Below are 23,082 nucleotides of genomic sequence, written 5' to 3' on the forward strand. Positions count from 1 at the left end.
AACAACTTATCTCAGGGGAAGAAAGGGAAAGCTGTAGTACAAAAGGGGAAACGATATGACAACAGGGAAAGAGCTAAAGTTGTTGCTCTTGGGGAATACAACAGTCGCAAGAGCAAAAATCTCCTGCAAGTTAAGATTCATTATTTCAAAGAGGAATCTAGTGTATCTATTTCAGTGTATCTAGGCAGGTGAACCTTAGAAAGTTCTGCTGCCAGGAAGAGGACACTGAACAAGAGGATGTGAAAGTGTTAAATACTTGCTTTTCATATCTACACTAATTAATGCAGTCTGAATAAACTAACTCAAACTAATTCAGTAAGAAGGCTAACTGCATTGATTACAGAGAAGGAAGGGAAACTTTTGTCAACAGCTGTTCTACATTAAAAGACTATCTTCATCTTGAGAGAAACAGTCTTTCTTCTAAACCTGCCTGGGCATGGCAGTAAAGATGACACCTCTGTTGCCTGGACAGTATCTCCTATGTTGAAAAACAGGGATGGAATTCCCTCTGAAGTTTTAATTCTAACATCAGCTGCTTCTCAGCTTCAATAACTGAAGATCTTGGTGATGGAAAGCTACTGGGAAAAAAAAAAGAAAAAAAGAAACTGCTTTAAATCTGGACCAGTGGGAGGCTTTTGAGGGCTAGCACATTCCAGTATAACTGAATCTCACTTCAATAATCCATTCAGGATGCCACGAGCAATCTACCTTGGATCTAGGATGTCATAAGAAAGGTTCTTGATATAAGCTATTACAAATGGATGTTTCCTTGAAATACCTGCACGTTAAAGAGATCTCTATGGCTGTCAGAAAAAACGAATTGTTCTGGTAACGTGCTGACTTCCATTTTTGTAAGCAGAGACACTCAGAGGTAACTTTAACAACGTATTCTGCAACCTTCTGTCCATTAGCGTAATTTCATTTTTGTTAGATGTAACACCAAAAGATCTTATTCGTTACCTTATCTACATACACAATAGGAAAGCTAAGATACAACAACCTTATTGGCTGTTAGGAGAGGCAGACAGATTAATGTGCCATCTGTATAACAAAGACAGGTGAGAACTTTTTCCCTGGCAGCTCTACGTAGGTAAATACTAAACAGGACAAATGAGAGGTAAAAACTGCATGGTACTCCACAGGATATGGGTTTGGTAGAGATAAGTTTTAATGTTGATCACAATCCTGTGACTGCTGTCACCAAGGATGGTTTCAAACAATTTAAATCTACTGACTTAGGTCTCTGCACTTTTTTTTTTTTAATGCAGAAGTACAGAGCCTGGTGACAAATCATGGTATGTAGAGGTTAAAACGTGTGCACAGAGAAGGTGCCCAGGAAAGCTAAGAGATCAATCAATTAGTACTACAAGTGCTGTTGCTGCTTCATACGGCAACTCAAAGTCTGTTTAGCCAAAAGGCTCTTGTCCTGGGTTTGGCTGGGATAGAGTTAACCTTCCACAGGAAAAGTGGGAGGGGGCACAGCTCAGGCGATTGACCAGAATTAGTCATAGGGCTATTCCACACCATATGTGTCATGCCCTGAGACTATAAACTGAGGGAGCTCGCCAAGGGAGGGGCTTTTTTTTTTTTTTCATCTTCACGAATGGCGAGCAGGCTGGTCTGAGTGGGGGCTGAATCTGCAGTTGGCATGGTGAGTATTTGTACAGCTCCTTTTGTATTGTTCTCTTTTTATTGACATTATTGTTGGTTTTACTATTTTCTTGGGTGTTTTTTTTTATTAAATCCTTGTTTTTACTCTTTTCTCATTTTTTACACTGTTTTATTAAATTGTCCTATCCCAACCCACATGATCAACAAGGCCAAGTACAAGGTCCTGCATGTGGGTCGGGGCAATCCCAAGCAGAAGTACAGGCTGGGAGGAGAATGGATTGAGAGCAGCCCTGAGGAAAAGGACTTGGGAGTGCTGGTGGAGGAGAAGCTCAACATGAGCCGGCAATGTGTGCTCGCAGCCCAGAAAGCCAACCGCGTCCTGGGCTGCATCAAGAGGAGTGTGGCCAGCAGGTCGAGGGAGGTGATTCTGCCCCTCTACTGTGCTCTCGTGAGACCCCACCTGGAATACTGTGTTCAGCTCTGGAGTCCCCAGCACAAGAAGGACATGGAGCTGCTGGAGTGGGTCCAGAGGAGGGCCACGAAGATGGTCCGAGGGCTGGAGCACCTCTGCTATGAAGACAGGCTGAGAGAGTTGGGACTGTTCAGCCTGGAGAAGAGAAGGCTCCAGGATGATCTTATAGCAGCCTTCCAGTACTTAGAGGGGGCCTACAGGAAAGCTGGAGAGGGACTCTTTACAAGGGCGTGTAGTGATAGGACAAGGGACAATGGCTTTAAACTGAAAGAGGGCAGATCTAGGTTAGATATAAGAAAGAAATTCTTCCCTCAGAGGGTGGTGAGGCACTGGAACAGGTTGCCCAGAGAAGTTGTAGCTGCCCCATCCCTGGAAGTGTTCAAGGCCAGGTTGGATGAGGCTTTGGGCAACCTGGTGTAGTGAAGGGTTTCCCTGCCCATGGCAGGGGGGTTGGAAGTAGATGATCTTTGAGGTCCCTTTGAACCCAAACCATTCTATGATTCTATGATTTACTCTGTTTCTTCCAGTTTTCTCCTCCCACTCTGCCAGGGTTGGGGAGGAGGAGTGAGTGAGTGAGTGGCAGCGTGGTTGCTTAGCTGCCCACTGGGCTGAACCACCACAGCTCTGAATACCTAAGATCTTGTATTTTTAAGAAACCTTTTTAGCTAAGTACATCTGAAAAAAACAACTGCATTTTACAAAGGTAACATTAATCCATCTTGGCTGGAGGAAGATACAGTTTAAAGTTTATAGGTCTAACTACTCAAAAATAGATAAAAATTGAATTAAATGAGAAATCTGAAATTGAAACCAACATATTTTCTTTTGTGCCAAGACAAGAATCTCAAACGTACGTGGGTATGGCACACATGGTGATGGGGGAGACAAGACACACTTAGTGAAGCTGGAACACATGCAATTACCATAGAATTTACCTGGCTAATACAAGGAAAAATGAAACCCATCAAGTGTGTGTTTTCTTCCACCTCGATAACCATGTTTGCAGCTGTTCTACTTGTATCTTGCACTGAAACCCTATCAGTCAAAACAAGGAGCATATTTGCTGGGGCCTGTCTTTGTACTATTGTATACAAGGCCTTCAGAGCATGGCAGGCAGGCAAGCTGCTGAGCTATCTGATGCTCTTTGTAGACTGTAGGGGTGGTCAGAGTCTGGAGAGACAGTACAGGAGTTACAGCATTACATTCAGTACATTAAAAATAAGCACAAGAGAATAAACACATTTCTTAGTCTTTGTCAGAAGGCCCTCTGTTGTTAGAGTGCTATTGAATTCAGAGTGGCTATCCTAGCAGAAAATTGTGGCCAGGACTCAGGGGGTTATACAAAGGAAAGAAGGGATATATTTCAGCTCATTGGCCAACACTAATAGGATATGCAGGAAGAAATTTTTTGATAGACCCAACTGTAGCCACTTAATGGCTCAGATAATGAAGATACCCTAGGGACAGCTGTACAGAGCTACTGCACTTTGAATTAAAATGAAGTTGATCATAATGTACACACTTGAGAGAAAAACAAAATAGGGAACTGCCTTGGAGATTTCCTGTTTGCTAAAGGCATTCTTAAAATATATTTAGATTCAAAATCAGCCTGCAGAAGGGTCAAGGTAGGACATTCAAAAATACAACTTGACATTTTGACAGGTGAACAAGTCTCAAGTGTTAATCTCTTCTTTAGTCATACCCATACTTCATCAACACTACTCCAGATATCAACTAGTGTCAGCATGAGCTGAACTAAGCCACCGTGTTGAGAGAAGGAGGAAGAGAAAGAGAGAATGTGGAAGATACAAAATAGCTAGAATTTTGTAATCAGATTTTTTCAGCTGGATCAGAGTCATAATCAAGCCCTTGATTTGAGTCTGATGCATTTCAGAGCTCCTGGTGTCAGAACAGTGCTGTAGGTAGCTCCAAAGTGAAGAAGTCAGAAATATGATAACTCTTGTATGCTTCTAAGCCAAACTACTCTTTCTGCACTTGAAGCTCATTCTTCTGAGCATTTACTATCACTCATTTGCTTGAAATCTTTCCCCACATTTGCTAGGGTATCACTAGCAACTTTCCAAGAGCTTTCCAAACTCTGGCAATGGAGGTTGTTGCCTCATGACTTTTGTGACTTGGTGTTTATACAGTTCTCTGGAAGTAAGAGGGATTTTCTGAAAATCTGCACTTCATTTTAGTGTCAGACCTGATGTAAGCACTTTTTGTACAAGAGCCTCTGCTGTTTGAATTAGTATGTATTTGGTAGCTATTTCCTTTATTAGCAAAAGACAAATGATACTTTCACAATATCTCAATCACACTTATTTTTCTAGTTAATCACAAAAAAAGGCACTAAAAAGCACATATTGGGTTTATTCGTCTGCCCTATCAGGCTAGTTACAAAGGTAACTGTATAGTTTTAAAGATAGGCCAGAAAACTTTTTTTTCCTTTCTTTTTTTCCCCATGGGAAGGCAGTCTGTGCCTATGTGCTCCTGCTGCTTCCTAGGGAAATTGACATATCAGACTTGCTGCAGGTGGTGCTCTGTCCTGCAGTTGTTCCTGATCTACATGTGATTTCCAGAGACTGATGCTTGGCAGGAGACACTTGAGTCCTGACAGCAAAGAGCTGGTGCAAAGTTACAAGCACCATAACTGCTGCATTGTCCAGTTTCTTTTGCAGCCATTACGAGCTCATGTACTGACTTACTGTCTCCTGGGAAACCCACAACAGTTCTTCACAGCACTGCTATACTTCTCCCTACAAGTCAAGTACTAAACTTAAACTACACTCACATCATATTTGCAGTAGTTCTTTTTCCTGGTTTACAGACTTCAGCTCACAGATGGAGATCTACCTTACAATTTAGTTTCTGTCTCACTCTGTAGTGGTACAGTGCAACTCTACAAAAATCAGAAGCGTTTTTCTCTTGAAAAATATTTTAACTTTTGTTTAAAAACTGCTTTCCAATAATATTTTTTCCCTTAAGACTTTTTCTACAACCATTGTGTTTCATTAAAACCATAATATTCTATCAAGAAACAGTTTCGATGGGTAATTTTCAACCAGTTCTATGTTCATGCACACTATCACACATAAAAATGCACATATGCTTATAAGTCTTTAAAAGAGAGCACTGTTTATACTGTCTGTAATAATACTCTCTGAGAATAACATACTTGTCCTTGTCCTAAATAAAATTAATGCTAAAATATCTTTCTGTTGCCAGAGCATTTTCAGATGGCCTAATTAAATAAAATAAAAAATGAAAGCGTGTGTCTGCATGGATACATCTATCCGTAATGATGTCTCAGTTTTATTCCTAATTAAAAGCTCATTAATATAAAAGACAATTGTAAGAAACCCAGGTGAGACCCTATCACTTGGGATCTTAAGACTGAAAGCACCCATGCTATCAACTGAAATTCACTTATTCAAAGCTATTCTACGTGTCGTGTGAAATAAAGTTTTATACTACAACAGGCATTGATAACACCTCTTGATGAAGGCTGTATGTAATATTTCACTCTTTCAGTTAGTTTCTAGCTCTGAAATGTCACTTAGGCCACACAGTAGCTGGAAAAACTGAATAAAAGAGGAGAATCGAAGGAGGGTAATTGGTTCACTCTCAAAAGTGAATATTTTGCATATTTTCAGTATTACTGGACACGGGAGCAGGGAGCGGGATGCAAACAAGGAGGATTCATGAACACGACGGTTATTATCAGAGCTGTGCACAGATCTCCCTGCATCTCCTTCAGAGGAAGACATCTTGCATATCTGTGCCACTTCTGAGCAGACACTACCGTAAATGCAAAAGCTTGGTAATGACTGAGGAAAAATAAAAGAGGCATTCATTTTACTTCTGTCCTGAGGGAAAGATTATGCTCTCTGAATCTGGAGGTGAAAGGATATCCACAAAGCAAAGGATGCTGGCAATTTCCCTCTGTTCAGAAATAAGTGACATGACTCTCTGAACTCCTTACTAGTAAATTATAGTTCATTTAATTTGGAAAATTCACAGCAGTTTTAAGCTTTATTACTCATCTCAATGATAGACATTGCTAGAATGATCTAGAATTCCAGAATGATCACAAGAACAGTGTTTATTTGTATGTGTATGTATAAGGACGATATCAGTAATCTGGCAATTGAAATTTTCTTTTCAGGCAGCTCCCCAACTAGGGCTAATTATTACGATCATGCTTTAAGTCATGGAATCACAGTATCACAGAACCTCTTGAGTTGGAAGGAAGCTATAAGGATCATCAAGTGCAACTCCCTGCTCCTCACAGGACTACCTAAAACTAAGTCATGTGACTAAGAGGATCGTCCAGATGCTCCTTGAACACTGGCAGGCTTGATGTCGTGACCAATTGCCTGGGGAGCCTGTTCAGTGACCAACCACTCTCAGTGAAGATCCTTTTCCTAATGTCCAATCTGAACTTCCCCTGATGCAGCTTCATTCCATTTCCTCATGTCCTGTCGCTGGTCACAGGAGAGGGGAGATCAGCACCTCTCCCTTCACTGCCCACCTTCAGAAAGCTATAGACTGCCATGAGGTCACTCCTCAGCCTTCTCTTCTCCAAGATGAACAAACCAAGTAACCTCAGCCACTCCTTGAAGTCATGCCCTCGAGGCCTTTCACCACCTTGGTCACCCTCCTCTGGACACACTCTAATTGTTTGATGTCCTTCTTATATTGAGGCACCCTAAACCACTCACAGGACTCGAGGCGGGGTCACACTAGTGCAGTGTAGGGTGGATAATCACAGACTTTGACTGACTAGTTGTGCTGTGCTTGATGCACCCCAGGACATGGTTGGCCCTTTTGGCTGCCAGGACACTCTGTTGACTCATTTTCAACCTGCCATCAACCCAAACCCCTAGATCTCTTTCTGTGGGGCTGTTCTCCAGCCTCTCATTCCCCAGTTTTTACATATAACCAGGATTACCCTGTCCGAGATGCAGAATCTGGCATTTGCTTCTAAATTTCACACAGTTGGTGATTGCTGAGATCTCCAGTCTATCCAGATCTCTCTGTAAGGCTTCTCAACCCTCAAGGGAGTCCACAGCTCCTCGCAGTCTATCCTCCTATCATTGGTAAACTTACTTAATGTACATTTGATTCTTTTGTCGAGCTCATTTATAAAAACATTGAAGAGCACTGGCCCTAGAACTGAGCCCTGGGGAACCCCAGTGGTGACTGGCCACCAGCCTGACGCAGCCCCATTTACTGTAACTCTTTGAGCCTGACCTGTCAGCCAATTGCTCACGTAATGTAATGTGGACTTGTCTAGCTGTGTGCTGGACATTTTGTCCAGAAGGATACTATGACAGACACTGTCAAAAGCTTTGCTAAAATCCCAAACCCCCACATTTACTGGTTCTTCATTGGTGGTGAGGCACTGGAACAGGTTGCCTAGAGAAGTTGTGGATGCCCCATTCCTGGAAGAGTTCAAGGCCAGGTTGGATGAGGCTTTGAGCAACCTGGTGTAGTGGAGGATGTCCCTGCCCATGGCAGGGTTATTGGAACTAGATGATCTTTGAGGTCCCTTCCAATCCAAACCATTCTATGACTCTATGATTCTATGATTCAAGGGCAGTACAATCTAGCTCAGTAAATCTAGCATGGGATTAAAAATAAAAAAAAAAAAACCTTTTTTTTTTTCCACTGCAATTTTATTTAACTTACTTTTGAGAAATAATTAACTGGAAAACGAATTATTGGCCAGAGCCACACATGTAGTAAGCAACTATCTGTTTCAACTGAGAGGTCTAGATAACAATAATACATTTAGATATCTAAAGGTGTCTTTGGGTAGCTTTAGATACTTTACGAGACTTATTTTAGCTGACCAAAATTAATCTCAATGAGATTGCAGATGGTACTCAGATAAGATTTTATCCTTGAAATGCACACACTAAGATGGAGATTTCCACTGCTCAAAAGGATTGAATTACTTTGAACAGTAGTGTAGAGAAACTTTGCTGCACGTTGCCATAAATCTCACTGGAATTATCACTAGTCAACTTTCCATATCATATGAAATTGCCAGATGTGCAACTATTTATGGCTCAGGAGCTAGTAAGTGGGATGACTAACAGAGAAAGACAATAAAACCTGTAAAAACAACAGTTTTCACTCATACACATCTACCAAGAAACAGTTATCTGTGCCAGTATTTCTTTGCATTTACTATATTAGTATTTATGACCTCTAACTGTCCATAGATACTATGTAAGGAGAATCTATAAGTCTCAGAAGAATATTTTGACTGTGCCCAAATTCAGAGTCCAAATCCATGATTTCTTATTGGTGTTAAGGGCCTCACACAACAAGACCATTCAAGATATTATATTCAGCCTGTTTCTCACAGTTGCATCTCAGACAAATCAGCTTTTGCATTAAAGAATGCAGAAGAATGATACTCAAAAAGGAAAGACCGGGCTGTACAGATTCCTCCAGTACCTACTTTTTTTTTTTTTTTTTTTTTTTGCGGGCAGCCAGATTTTAGTTCGACATCTTTTACACAATTCACAGCCCAGCAAATCCTCTGTAAAGCAATGATCGTTGTTTTTGTGTATGACAGAAATACAAAACCAGCTCCTTTGCTTCCGCATGATAATTTTTTTCAAAGCTTTCTATGCTTTTCCATTTGATTTCCTGATTCTGCATCCAACTGTATCAAAAACATTGCAATACTGTGGCTTGGCAATTTAACTAGCTTCTTAAAAGAAAGCAGGGGAGGAAAAAAAATGTAGCAATGTTCATTCCTCTGCTTGTTACCTAAGCAGCTGGTACGCGAATAAGAAGAGTCAGAAACAAAGACCTGGTGGATTCTCAGTGTAAAGTTCAGAGTATTAATATATTTTTAGGGTTTTTTCTGGAAAGGGGAAGGAACAATCACTTATCTGTTACCTTATTGCATATAATTGTAGATGCACAGAACTGAGTTACAAATTTAAAGGAAATTAATACCACAGTGATATGAAACTGTGAAAAGTGTTCAGTGTTTCCACAATACGGTCTTTGCTGGCTAAGTAAAAATAAAAATTATTTGCTATTTTCCTCCTTTCTTAAGGTTATCATAACTTCTTGCTTATAAGCAGTTACATACCATAATTGAACGAGTACAAGAATACTGCAATCATGCAAAACTCCACTTTAAGTCTCTTTCAAAACAGACAGAACATAAACTATTAAGTGACTGCAGTTAGTAAAGTAACATTTCATTAGTGAATATTAAAAGGACAACTAAGTCCCATCACAATAATGTCTACGTATTTCTCTTCCTGTGTACAACTGCCTGAGCTCAGCTCAACACTTTTTGGAAAGCAGCTGACGTAAAAAATACAGGAATGCTCATAGGTTATTCTGTTCCCCATATATTTAATCTATCCAGGATCTAAATAAGCACTGTTTCAACCTACTCAGGTCTCTCACCAAGCAGTGACCTTAGACTTCACATTCAGACCCTTCTTGTTTATGACTTTATGCCTTATATCCCATTAGAGAAGAACTGGATACTTCAGTTAAAGAGTGGGAACAGTGAGGATTTGCAGAAAGGACATCTCCTGTCTCCTCAGACCTGTTATTTCATGGAAACATCTCTTTTTCCTCTTAAGATTTTAGTATCTGACCTAATGCTAATCATAACATTATGGTTTTACTATGATTGCTTTGAATGCTGAACCCAGATTTACAGCACTGTCAGATCAAGCTTCCATCAGTAACATCAGTAAATGTCTATTTACTAAACCACCTTCTGTCAGGATGTGAGGACACATCTCTAGTATCTTGTGTTACTTGAAATGTGCCTAGCCAAAGAGATGGTTAGAACCCGATGCTTCAGAAGATGTTTCAACAGGGCAGTGGGAACTGTCCTTTTCCCTGGTACAAACGTGTGCTCTTTTGTGCCTCCTCATTCTTGGAGACAGTTCAGAGTGTGTGAATATGGGCTGAAATAGGCGAAGTTATGGGTTATTCCATCACTGCAAAGGGTGAACTTGTGTCTTGCACTGACAGTCCTTGAGAACCCTGTGCCTCATGCAGGTGGGCATTGGAAATGTGAGTGTAGTTCTCATGCAATTGTGAATATGAGATCCTGTCCTGGTGTGCTCCAGTGTGCAAGAGCATGTTGTGGGATAGCAGTCCTACTGCTGAACACAGGCACGGCTTACTAAAATGACGTCGCAGTTTTCGAAGAGAGTTGAGTGTTTGGTCTCACTGATAGCTTCACTTACAGCTAAATCCTTAACTAGGTAAGAAGATGAAAAACATCTTGTTCCCACTGCAGTCAAAGCAACTTGCCAGTGGTACCACTGGAAGCAGAAATGCTGTGAACCCAATTCCAATTAATTTCCTCCAGCAAGTAATTTCACCAATGGTTGTGTGCTTGTGTACAAAGTGTATGGTCAGACACATACTAAATAATAGTAAGATTTTACTCACTGTTAGGCATTCCTTAAGCTTGTAAGCTTTTCTGCAGCTTTGATGTGTCTGTTATTCTCTGCTGCAGCTGGATGGGACTTCCTCAGGTAATTAAGGAAGATACAGAAATGCTCTTTTTAAGATATTACCAGCAGTGGGTATCTCAGACCAGAACACTGGATTTTCCTTCCTTCTTTATTATATAAACGGAGTTCAAATAAAAAGCCCTTTCACTTCCACACAGGCAGCAATAGGTACCCTCAAAGGCAGAAATATCACATAATACTTAAAAGCAGATGAACTACTGAATCTGACAGGATGACTCATACACATGAAGTCAGTCAGGTTAAGGATAACTGTTTGCTCAACAGATGATGTTTCTTTTTCAATTTCTGTCTTTCTAACCTTCTTATAACTGTCTGGGGTTTTTATTTTCCCCTTCATGATAGAAAATCTTTATTTTTTAATAGGGTAATTTAAACCTAATCCTTTCTGCTAGGAAAAAAAAACACCAGAAAATGTTGTGCCATACCATCTTCAATCAGTCAGTATAACACAAAGCACACACTTAGAAGATAGAAAGGAAAAAAAAGTGCAGTTGTCTAAGTGCATAGATGCACTTAGTACAATGACAGTGTCAATTCTGATAAACTTTGAGCCTCTAGGTTTTAAGCTAAGCTTCTGGATCCCAGTCAGAGAAACCAAGCCTGCTTCTACAGATGAACTTCAAAATGTTGAGTTTGAGGAACTGTGAGCTCTAAAATATAGAAGTAAAGACACACCAAAAAAGTTTAAAAAAGAAAAAAAAAAAGAAAGGGGAAACAATACAATATTATTTTCACAAAATTTTAGGATTACTTCATGCTAAATTTGTGATTCACAGGGAGAGTCTGAATGTCTGCCATTGCTTATGCAGTGGCAGCATAGGACAAGTTGGTAACTGGTAATGGTATATGTGGTGGAGAGTAAACAGCAGAGAATTACTGTGCTGTCTGTGCTTGTATAAAATAAGAGCTTCTTCTGCAGGAAACTGATAGATGAGAATGGTGCAGACTAAATCTCAGCACTGTGATTCAGAACTCTTCTGCTCAAGCTTCATTTTCAGTGTTTGGGAGTTCTGACAATCACTTGGATAAGGAAAACTGTACACTTCAATTATCTTCCAATGTCTGACAGAGAAGAACACAGAGTTAATAATGGCCATTATATCTATTTTTTGACTCAATGATTCAGAATGCCTTATGCTGCATTCTGCTTGCAGGTCTTGATGAACTGAGTGTTCCACAAAAGACATAAGAAAACTATTGTATAAAACCAAAAATTGGTAGGCAGTTAGCCACTCTGTCGGATGTTTAATTAAAAATAAAATAAAATAAATAAATAACAATATAATCTTATTGGGAGAGAGTAAATTAAGTCCAAAGTTCAGGTTACACAGACTACATAATATTAAAAATTACAAAAAAGTTTCTGTGTCTGCTATGAAGCCTTTGGTCAGAGTAGCTGAGCAAGTAGCTGGCAAGTAGCAACCACGCTTGCTCTGGCATTCTGGGAAATTCACACGTGAATTAGGACATGTTTTGTAATAATTTCTGTATCAAAAACATGAACTGGGATTTTGACCAGTGATGCTGAAGACCATTTTCAGTTTTGGTGTTGCTTTTATTTGGAGAACTAAAGCTCCACATTTATTTCATTAATAACAGTCACATATTTAAGGAAAAATAGTTCTCAGCTATTACTGTGGGAACAGATTTTCAGCCAGTATTTTTCAGCAGGTCAGTTTGAAAGGACTGCAGCATTCTTTAAAAATCCTTGACATGAGAGGCTGTTCAGCATGGCAACTACTGTTGTCCATGTTTCTCTCTGGTTCCCAGACTTAAGGATTTGGACCCCTAACATCCTATTGATATTATCCAGGCAGATCCCTGCACAGTGACTTGGGAGTTGCAGTAGGACCAACTACCGGAACATCTCCAGACTGTGCCTTAGTTTTGGCCTGCTCTATGGAGAAGGGAAAGGAACATGATGTTAAATGGCTGATAGCACTAAATACCAGCTACCACAGTTGGGTAGATTGTATTTTTTCCTTTTGAGATCCATCAGGTAAACAGTTCTTACTGAGCCTTAGTTAAAGCCCATGCCATTTGAAAGGAAGATGACTCATTTTCATATGGATTATTTGAAAGCATATAGGTTTGTAACTTTTAAGTAACCTACAGATAATTTGGAAACTAACTCATTCGTTGAACGTACTTACAATTTATGTCTAAGGAAATGCAGATGGGCAGATTAAATACTAACAATTAGAGACCATCATGCTTAAGTGACTTTGAAGTCTAGTCTTCCACCCAAAAGTGACATAGATGTGGAGGAATCTACAGCACAGGTGCGTTATCAAATGATGTTGAGTTTTGTGACAGAAAAAGTGACAGCTTGAAAGCTGAGCCTTTGCAACAGACCACTTGTAGGCTTTCACCACACATCACGTCTGTAAGCAACTCATAAACTTATGAAGCCTGCAAGATTCTGGGACTTTTTATTTCAAAGATGTCCTATGTAAAATCAGCAGAGTGGGAAGATCACTTTAATCCTCAATGCAATGAGAAGTTTTAGATGACTACTGTGCCATCTAAGAACCATGAAAACACCATGTACAAATGAGTACTGACAACAGTATGGTTGTTTCTTCTGTGAAGCTTTGACTCAAATTCTTGAGGATTAAAACTTATCATTGATGAAGAAAGTGCATTATACCTGTACACAAAGCTGTGAGCATAGTTTGTTCTTCCATACCAGTATCTCCATTTCCTTTTTAACACAAACACATTTTAAACAAGAGTCGCTTGCCTGCCAGTTCTGTTCATTTAGGAAATTTCATGCTTGAAAAGCTGAACTGCAAGTCAATTAAGACAGTTGGTCAATATCTTCCTTGCTGTTTTAGTGAAAGCAAATCACGTTGGCAAAGTTTCATCGGTTCTGTCAATTGGTATATATTTACTTTCAATAAAGAGGGTGGTCCTTTCATTTTAAACACTGCTCTGTCTATCTTTGCTTAAACTGTTTTTTATTGATACTTGACTCACATTGACATATTTTCCCTTAAGAAATGCTCGGTCTAGCTAATTTATCTTTTTTTTTCTGCATGGCAACTACATCCAAATACTGATGTGTAACCACTGACTGTAAAGATCTCATGAACAAGTATTTGTAAGATGAAGTTAGCATCAGGCAGATGTTTAGAGAGTGCAACTTGGAGTTTGATCAACATTTTACTGAATTCTGAACTATCAACTGCACAGAAGATTTTAGGTAGCTGCAAAGAGTACTGCTATCTGCTTATCACTCAAATAAGCATACCGTCGGGACTCAGTGACCAGCCCTTGTCAGTGGAAGGGAAAAGAAACAGCCCAAACCTTCTGGCTTACGCACAAATATAAAGAGGAGAAAATAAGCTGCAAATGCTGTTTATTTCCCTCTGCCTCTTCTGGGACTGAAAGAATATGTTCTGGTTGAGCATTTCTCCCTCTTTTCTAATGTATCCTGCCATATGGAGGAAAGAAAAGAGAATGAATCACTGACTTCACATGAGGTAGGATGAAGGGGGAAAAGGCACAGAGGAGAGAGGAATGGCAATCTGAATGCAAGCTCGAAATCCCCCCAAACAGTTCCAAACAGTAAATTGGCTAATGGCCATAATTTGGAATGGCTGTACATCCTTAAAAAAGCACAGGGAGACCGGTGGAGAGTAGATTAAACGTTATGAGTCTCTGATCAACTTCCCACTGCCTGGCTAGCACGCATGTCCTCTGCATCCCTTCGCACAATCTGGCAGTGCTGGTGGGAGGACCTTCTGGTTGAGAGCTTCTGCCATATGGAGCAGCTTTCCCTAATCTGTCTGCTTCACTGAGTCACCATTTCAAGCAAGAGCTCAGTGCTCCTCCTCTCTTTTAATGACTGTCCCTGTATTATTAACTTTTCAACAATGCAAATGTTTTATTTAGATATAGAAAGCAACCACCATGCCATCTGACCAAATGAGCCTAGACAACAAAGTTGTGCTCAGTTACATTTCAGGCGTGCTCAAACTCTGACTGACTAAGTGGCTTTTAGCACTCAGAACACTGTAAAAAGGCTTCATGATGACATTTAAGGAACAAGCCTAGCACAGCACAACAGCATCTATTTGGTAAACGTTGCCTCTATCGTCTTTCGAAAAGGATGACCCAAAAGGAGCCTTGAAACTTTCTCCAGGTCTTGAGGAAGAAAAATTATCTTTATTCTTGCCATTCCTTCCTAGAAATTGAGAATATTGGCACTAATATAAACATGAAATGTGTCATCTCTGAATAAATAACAAGCCTTATAAAAGTCCTATAACCCAAATAACTGAAGGTTATATAATTACTCCAGAAACTGAGGAAAAAAAAAAACAGCCTCTTGTCAGATTTATATTTCGAATTCAAAGAGTTTTAAAACTGGGTAAGTGGGTTAAGACTGAAGTTGCTATTTCAATAATGCACAGACCTAAGCAGCAAGGAGCAAAAAATGAGCTAGCTATAGTTCAAACAAGATTTCTATTGCTAAGCAGCCAGTCAGTGTGCCTGTGAATAAACATGTTTAAGAAGAGACAAACAAACCCACTCCATGCAGGACCTGCAGCTGAGGGAGCGGGGTAGCTGGGGTGCCTGGCCCCCGCTCTCCTGCGTGGGTGACTGCCTACCCTGGGCCACTCACACTCCGCTGCGGATGGCTGTGGCAGTGCGGCTTGGAGAGCTCCAAAGCGCCCCGCTCCCGGAGTGCCTTGTCCTGCCGGGAATGCCAAGGCTCATCAGGCTGGTCAGACACTGGTCAAGAAAAAAAGGTCAGAAAAGATGGAGAAGGAGGAGGTGTGCCAGAGCTGAGATTCCCCTGCAGCCCGTGGTGAGACGGCAGCAGCCCCCCTGCTGCCTGTGATGATCAACAGTGGAGCAGAGATCCACCCGCAGCCCCTGGAGGACCCACACCGGAGCAGGTGGCTGCACCCAAAGAAGCTGTGACTCCATAAGAAAGCCCATGATGGAGCAGTCATTTGCTGAAAGACTGCACCCCATGGGAGGGACCCATGCTGGAGAAGTTAGTGAAGAACTGTCTTCTATGGGAAGGGACAGTACGCTGGAGAAGGGAAGAATTTGAGGAGTCCTCCTGCTGAAGAGGAAGGAGCGGCAGAAACGGCGTGTGATGAACTGACATACAACCCCCATTCCCCATACCCCTGAGCCATTGAGGGGAGAACGTAGAGCAGGAAAGAAGGGAGGGTTAGGGGAAAGTATTTTTAAGACCTGACTTTGTTTCTCATTATTCTCTCTGATGAGATTGGTATGAATTAAAGTGATTTTTCTTCAAGTCTGTTTTGCCTGTGACCATAATTGCTGAGTGATCCCTCTCCGTCCTTGTCTTGACCCTCGAGTCTTTTGTTACATTTTTCTCCTCTCCATCCCAACCCAGAGTGGAGTGAGCAAGCACCTATGTGGTGCTTAGTTGCCAACTGGGGTTAAACCATGACACCACCTTAATTTGCTAAGGTGATGTACTGGTTTATTTTACTTATGTATGATTTGTAGCTTTTCCAGTGGAAGTGATAACTTTGCTCCCTTGTCTCGAATTTTAAATTACACTTGCACAGTGTGAAGTGTAAAGTGTCTACAGCAGTCAGCTCCTGGAAGTACATGGACTTTAACAGAGACAATTTTAATTAAGATAGCATTAGAGGTCAGCACGTCACACTTTCATTTCATCAGCCTTTTCGGCACTCCACTCCCCTTCTGAGTAATATCGGCATCTAATGTGAAAACTTTTCCTTCTATCATTTTCTACTTGAAACATATTGCTAATATACCAACAGGAATACCTGTTCCCTGCCATAAATTCTAGAAGAGATGCAAAAAAATCTCAAATATATTTGGGTAACTCTGTTACATGACAAATTATCTGGAAATATACACATATATCTGCATGAAATTATATGTGCCATTTGAGGAAATGCTGAATACATCATTCTCAGCTCTGATTTAGACCCTATTTCTCAAACCAGCTGCTATACTATTTGAAATATCTTTATCGTTAACTTACCAAGACACTGATGAATAAGTATTTCCATACATATATTCAGTCTGGTTCTCATGTGATTTCAGAGTCTCTTTACACCACTGGTGAGACTGAAAAGTTTTAAGGCAAATGGAAAAAAAAGAACGTAAAGCAAGCAAGCAAATGAGTCCTTCAGGCTGAGTAGAATAAAGAAATCTCAAAACAACCATGATACTGGACTTTGTTTTCTCCAGTTCAAGTCTAGTGAATTAAATTTTTAATGCAAAGAAGCCATTTGTTATTTGGCAATGATATCTAGAACAACTTTTGACTCTCATACAACACAGTAAAACCAGAATCAAGCCACATTAGCAATGACAATTTCAGCAAAGGTAGGTAATGCTTATGTAAGAACTAGGAATATTGCCAAGAAGAATTGAATACATTCCTATTTCTAAAATTTTTATTATCTTAATAAATACATAAAGCCCTAGAGCAAAATTCAGAGACAAAAATGCAGAATTTTATGACCTGTGTATTACCACACAGTAGTGGTGCACTAGCATACTGAACCTTCTGCATATTCAAAATAAAAATTAAGATAGGAGCAAAACACTGCTAACAGAATAATGAGAGAATCATATTAATTGCGATTTGAAAAATGCAGAGTTTTGAAATGGTTCTGGATGTCAGCGGGGCAAGAAATGACAGTACAAGACTTTTAACAATCTCTTTCCCGAGTGCTTACTCTCAAGTCTCCTTTCAGAGAACCTTGTGGGAAAGGTGAATAACAAAGAGCCATTACTCAGGAGACAGGGCAGCGTCTTTGGACAGTATTACAATACTAGCACTTTGGAGTAGTGTTTCTTAAACTCTAGTCATTGATTAACTGATGATATGTGGAGCTTATTGTCCTACACACAGTAAAACTAAGTTGAGAATAAAACCATGAAAGGCAGCAAAGGCTGAGGTTTAATCAGAAAATCATTAATGTCAATGGCAAATTTTCAACTGACTCAAGGAACTTTTGGATTAAAGCTGGGAGAAAAATCTCTGTCTGTCACGTGAAACAGTGCACAGATCTTTAAGAAGCTGTGTAACAAGATACTGTGAAGCTGAAAAAGTGTAAAAGGAAATCATGTGCTTATGAGGACCAATGAAAGTCAATGATCTTGAAACCTGTCCAGTGCAGGTTTGTTCAGTGTTCAGCTGCTTGAAAATAGAGGATACTTATAATTTATTCAATCTAGCATTAATATACATATGCTGAAAGAAGAGAATTTGAATGATCTGCGTTATGTCATCTGATGAAGCCAAAGGAAGGAAATCATAGCAAACCATTCTGTTGTCATCTGTGGAAACAAATTTTGTAACAAGGCTTGCCATCAACTACAGTCTATGTCATCTCTGGCTTTCATAATCAATGAAATTATAGGAGGATAACTTCTGTAGACTATTCCTGTTTCAAGAAAGGTACTTGTATGGGAAAATGATGGCCTCAGAGTTCTCTAATAACATGTGAATGACTGCATATCATTACTGAGTGTGACACAGCAGCAAACCCTTAAAACATCAGTAGAGAGAACACTATCTATTGAGAATTATTGTTTCTTTGAAATTCATCCAGACAGGATCTTGACAGGTCTTAACTAAGTCCCGTTCCAACCGTATGGGATCAGCCCGTTTCTGCTTTTTTATCTAAAAGCCTATGAGCTGTTTTTTTTTTCCCACTGTGTAATCCCATTCGCTTTAAAGCTCTTGAGTGAAGGGACCAACTCCCCTGCAATTGGATCCTAAACTCTCCACCACCAGGTTTGGGCCACCTATCCTGTTTTTTTCTTTACTACCTTGGTGCCCTCCTGGCAACTCTTGAGGAGCCTTTTCCAAAACAGCAGCGTAATGTCGCTGAGTGCTGGCAGCTGCAGTGGCTGCTGGTGTCTGCGAAGGTGGTAAGCACAGAGTGCAGCTCCAGCACAGAGCAGCACCTGGAGACAGCGAGCCATGTTTTCTGCTCGGTGAACCACCCTAACCTTCTGACACCTTTGTTTTACCCTGGTTTCCTCAGGAGGCAGCTAGGACCCTGGCAAACTCCAGCTCACTCACATTTATCACTGGGACACTTCTGGTGTTTCTGCCACCAGCAAATGAGACATAATACTGGGCTAGAGAGATCTCTGCCTAACCTGGTATGGCTGCTTTTATCTGCTGCAGTACAAGGTGACCTTGTACACTGGGTATGTACTGGTTTAAATTTCATCTAGAAGTTGACCTGCTGCTTTATAGGAAAAGCATCTTACATTTAAAGATTCCTCAAGCGTCATTTAAGTGTCTCACTTTCATAAGTATTATTGATTTAGTTGGAATTATTTAGTTCCAGAAGACAGAAAAATGTGGTCATGCATAATACTTATATGACAAAAGAACACAACTATTTGCATTACATTTAAAGCGGTTAACTTTAAACAGCCAGAACCACAGGCATAAACAGGATTTTTCTGTTTTAATACTGATAAAATAATAAAGTGGAATTCATGATTTTAAGTGACCTCCTGCTTGTTCATTTCTGCAAACTCTGATTACAGCAGTCATGCAATAATCAATAACCCTCTTTCTTCTCCATGAAAGCCTGTCACAATACTTCAAGCATACATGCGTTTTTTTCCCTGCTTCATAGAATCAAGAAAAAAGTATTGCAAAGGGTTGTGGTGCAAAACGTTTTGAGACATAACACCGAAGCCGAGAAGCACTGAGCCTCTCAAAACCCTTGCGAGTCCATCAGCATCAGAGGCGATCCCAGTCTGAGTTTCCAAAGCCACTAGATGTCCCCGCTAACCTGCGGCAGCCGTGGCGCACCCAAGTCTGGCTGGAAGATACAAACACGCTTCATAAAACCGTCCAAAGGAAATACAGCACTACCAAATCAGGCGACTGTTCTTCCCAGCATCATCTGCCCAGCTGTGCATCACTTCACCGCATTGTCTATTACTTTTGCCTTGCAGTCCTTCAGGGATGCAGTACCTGTGGGCAAGGTCAGTGCTAGTCAACTGCACTGTTTCCTGTTCATTAAATAAACCAGGTATGTCCTTGGCAAATGTTTCTTGAGACCACAGGCTTTCTGAGACCACTCGGTTCTCAATCCAAAGCCAGCAAGTTTTCTGTGGTGTCCATCACACCGGGTGCATCAAACTGAATACTGCAGCATTTATTGAAAAGGGCACGGATGCTATTCTTTTAACACTGGCTGAGTAAGACAAATATAGTAAGAGACCACTTTTTTGCATCTCCGTTTTTTTAATTCTCTCCTTTTAAAACAACTGAGTCAAATATGATTTGATTTAAAAGCTCGTTTTTGGGAAGGGACAGGTTTTGCAGTATTTCAGATGCAGATTTAGGGACCCTTTAAGCAACTGTAAAAGATTACAGCATGCTACTTTCAAAGAGATCATTTTCACATTCGGATAAATAAGATTTTTATTATTTCTCACCCAGTGTTGCATTCTCTCCCCATTCTAGGGGAATCTCTGTGCAACCACAGCCATTGAGTGGTCTATCTTTCTTTTGATGCTGAACGAAAAATAATGTTGTTTACTTTTTGAATATAGTGTTGTCAGCTTCATACAGTAGCACATACCTCTCTCTAACTTTTTTTTATAAGTAGAGCTTCATAAAAACAAATATTTTATTAGCAGGTTGTATTTAGTCTATTATTGCCCTAGGAAAGCACTCTTATTTCTCTAGCGAAAAAGAAAAAAAACACCAAAAGCCAAAAAAAAAAACCCCAAACCCAAACAGCAAAAAACCAGCCCCCTTCCCCCTAGCCTTTTGACGTTTTTACTGGTGCCCAAAATGCCTAGGCACGTTGATGCCTCACTGAAAATACAATCTGGCTATATCCTACTTCTGTAAACTGAGATTTCTGCAAGCTGGATTGCTTCCCTCTGTGAAGCATCACTATCTTTTCCTGAAAAGAGGAGATCTATTTTATAAGAATAATAAATTATGTTACACTGTGATAGAAATAGTTCTGCCAGAAAGATGAAGCTACAGAAAAGCATTGCAAAATAACACAACAGAACTGTAGTTCTCACAAAAAAAGAAAAGGAAAGGTAGCAACATTTGGAAGTTTTGCTCAAAGTTTTCTTCTTACAGGGTGTTTGAAAATATACGTATATTATTTACAAAGCAAATTATGGTTTTGAGATTATTTTTTCAAAAATACTTCAATGAAAGGCATTTAATTTCCCGCCACACACACTTTTATATCGTTGTTTGATTTTAGAGTTTCAGGTCTTTGATACCAGGCCTGAGAAGATATTTGTTCATTTTCCTCACGAGTGATGAATTATACTTATATACCACACTTCATCCACTGGAAAAATTTCCCCATCTTCACTAGCAAAGTCCCATTTTTCACACTTACTTTGCTGTGCAAATTCTGAAGAAATTCAGTGTGAATTTTTCAAGATTTAATGCCTGACTCTTTCTAAAATATTAGAGCCCTTTAAATCTGCAAGGCAGTACAGTTTAATGCCATGGCTATAAAAGCAAAAAACATGACAGATTTTTAGTCAGTACTCTTGGTTGCCCTCTTGTTGACGTTTAATGCATGCAAGATAGTGAAATGCAATGGAGATAAGTGCTTGATGAATGCTGTCAGGTTTTCAGTACTGACTTTATGGAACAGATGGTTCTCATACAATATAGGAATACTGAAATATTTAAGAAATCACTATTATTCAAGAAAATTTCCAGCCATCGTCAGAGAAAAGATAGGAACAATGTAAAAGACATTCTTTCGGGCTCATCTTGACCTTGATTTCTTTAAGTTGCCAGAGCAAGGAAGCAGAGAGGATGCATTCCTTGTACAAAAGGATTGTCTTCTTGCCGTAATGCAGAGAGATGCTGCCGATCAACCCTGACTGCAGCAAACTTATGGTTGCCACTGCAACTTAAAAAATCTTAACTGTCACCCAAAGACTACTACCATTACCCCATTGATAGACTTAAAAAGCCCACGTGCTACAAATCTTCATTCTCACAAAGCTTTTCTTGCTGTTAATTCCTTTTCTGCTTTGGGATGGACCGGAAACAAACATTATGCAAGACTATATTACCTGCTTTGGTTGATGGTGATTAACTTAGAGCCATGGCCAAATGGATTGTTCTGCTGCTGATGGATATTTGTAACACAGCTGCTCTTGTGACACTGTCCTTTGTTTAAATCACTTTTATCCAATGTATTATGATACAAACAAACAATCTGGAGCAACCTCCCCTACCCTGGCTGAAGATGTCCTATCAGTTCATTGTTAACATTTGAGCATTGCTAATCCTGAGACATTTTGGAAGAATATTTTAACTGCAATACTATCAAATGCAAGTAAAATTCAGGTCATAAAATTTAATAAGAATAATATAAGACAATAAAGAATAGGAAGAAATCTCAGCAGCTGGGCAAGCTCAAGGGTTACCATAAAGCCTCACATGCTATCAGCATCCCATGCAGCCCGAAATCAACACACTAAAAAGGAGTCTCTCTGAGAATCAGCTTTAACATTGCAAAGAATACTGTTAGCCTCAAAGCAGAGGAATTGGTTTACAAACATCAGGCTCAGAAGCACAGTTCCTAGAGCCTTTTTTTTTTTTTTTCTTTCCTTTTCCTTTCTTTTGCTTTGCTGCTTCAGTCAACATGCACACAGTAAGACATGATTGACAACCTCTCAGTGGTGCTGGGTTTCAAAGATCAGGCAGATTTCCATGGCCTTCACTGGAGCAGAGCTGTGGGGAGGGACCAACCTACAGAGAAGGACAGGTCGCTGCCTGCGGGAGACAATTCTCCTGCAAGAAGAAAGCTGTACGCTAAGAAGCAACAGGATGCAACAGGAGAATAAAATAGCAAAGGGAATTAAAAAGAAGGGTGTGGGGGGGGAATAAAATTAAAGCAAAAACAGAGTAACACAGGAGAGGCTATGACCAAAAAATAGAGGAGCTGGGGAAAAAGAAAGCTAGTGAAAAAAGAATGTTTGTTCTTCTAAAATGTAAAAAGATCAGAAGAGAAGAGATGAAAGATGAAAAATACTCCATTATTCCGAGTTCAACACTTTACTTATTACTCTGTTGGACAAACTATTCCTATTCTACGCAACTCAATAATAATCCATGCATAAAATAGGACTTACCACCTTAGCTAAATTAAACAAAAAAAAGGAAGAATATTGCTTAACAGCAGAGTCCTTATGGCAAAATCTATAATAAAAACAGAAGAAAAAATATGTCGATCCTTTTCATTGAACAGCAAATCTTTAGAGATTGGGAAAAAAACAAAGGAGTCTCACAGCAAGGCCACTGGCATGTGCAGAAAAGTTTTAACGGCTCAGACTTGGATTCAGGGAATACAGGCATGTACCTGGCCTCTGTCCCTGATGCTCCACTTGGGTCAGAGCCATTCTTAGTTCTTGGCTCTTGGGCTGTTCTCTGTTCTTCAACACCACCTTCCTCTC

Source organism: Tauraco erythrolophus, chromosome Z (genome assembly GCF_009769465.1).
Source record: "Tauraco erythrolophus isolate bTauEry1 chromosome Z, bTauEry1.pri, whole genome shotgun sequence".
NCBI classification, from domain to species: Eukaryota; Metazoa; Chordata; class Aves; order Musophagiformes; family Musophagidae; genus Tauraco; species Tauraco erythrolophus.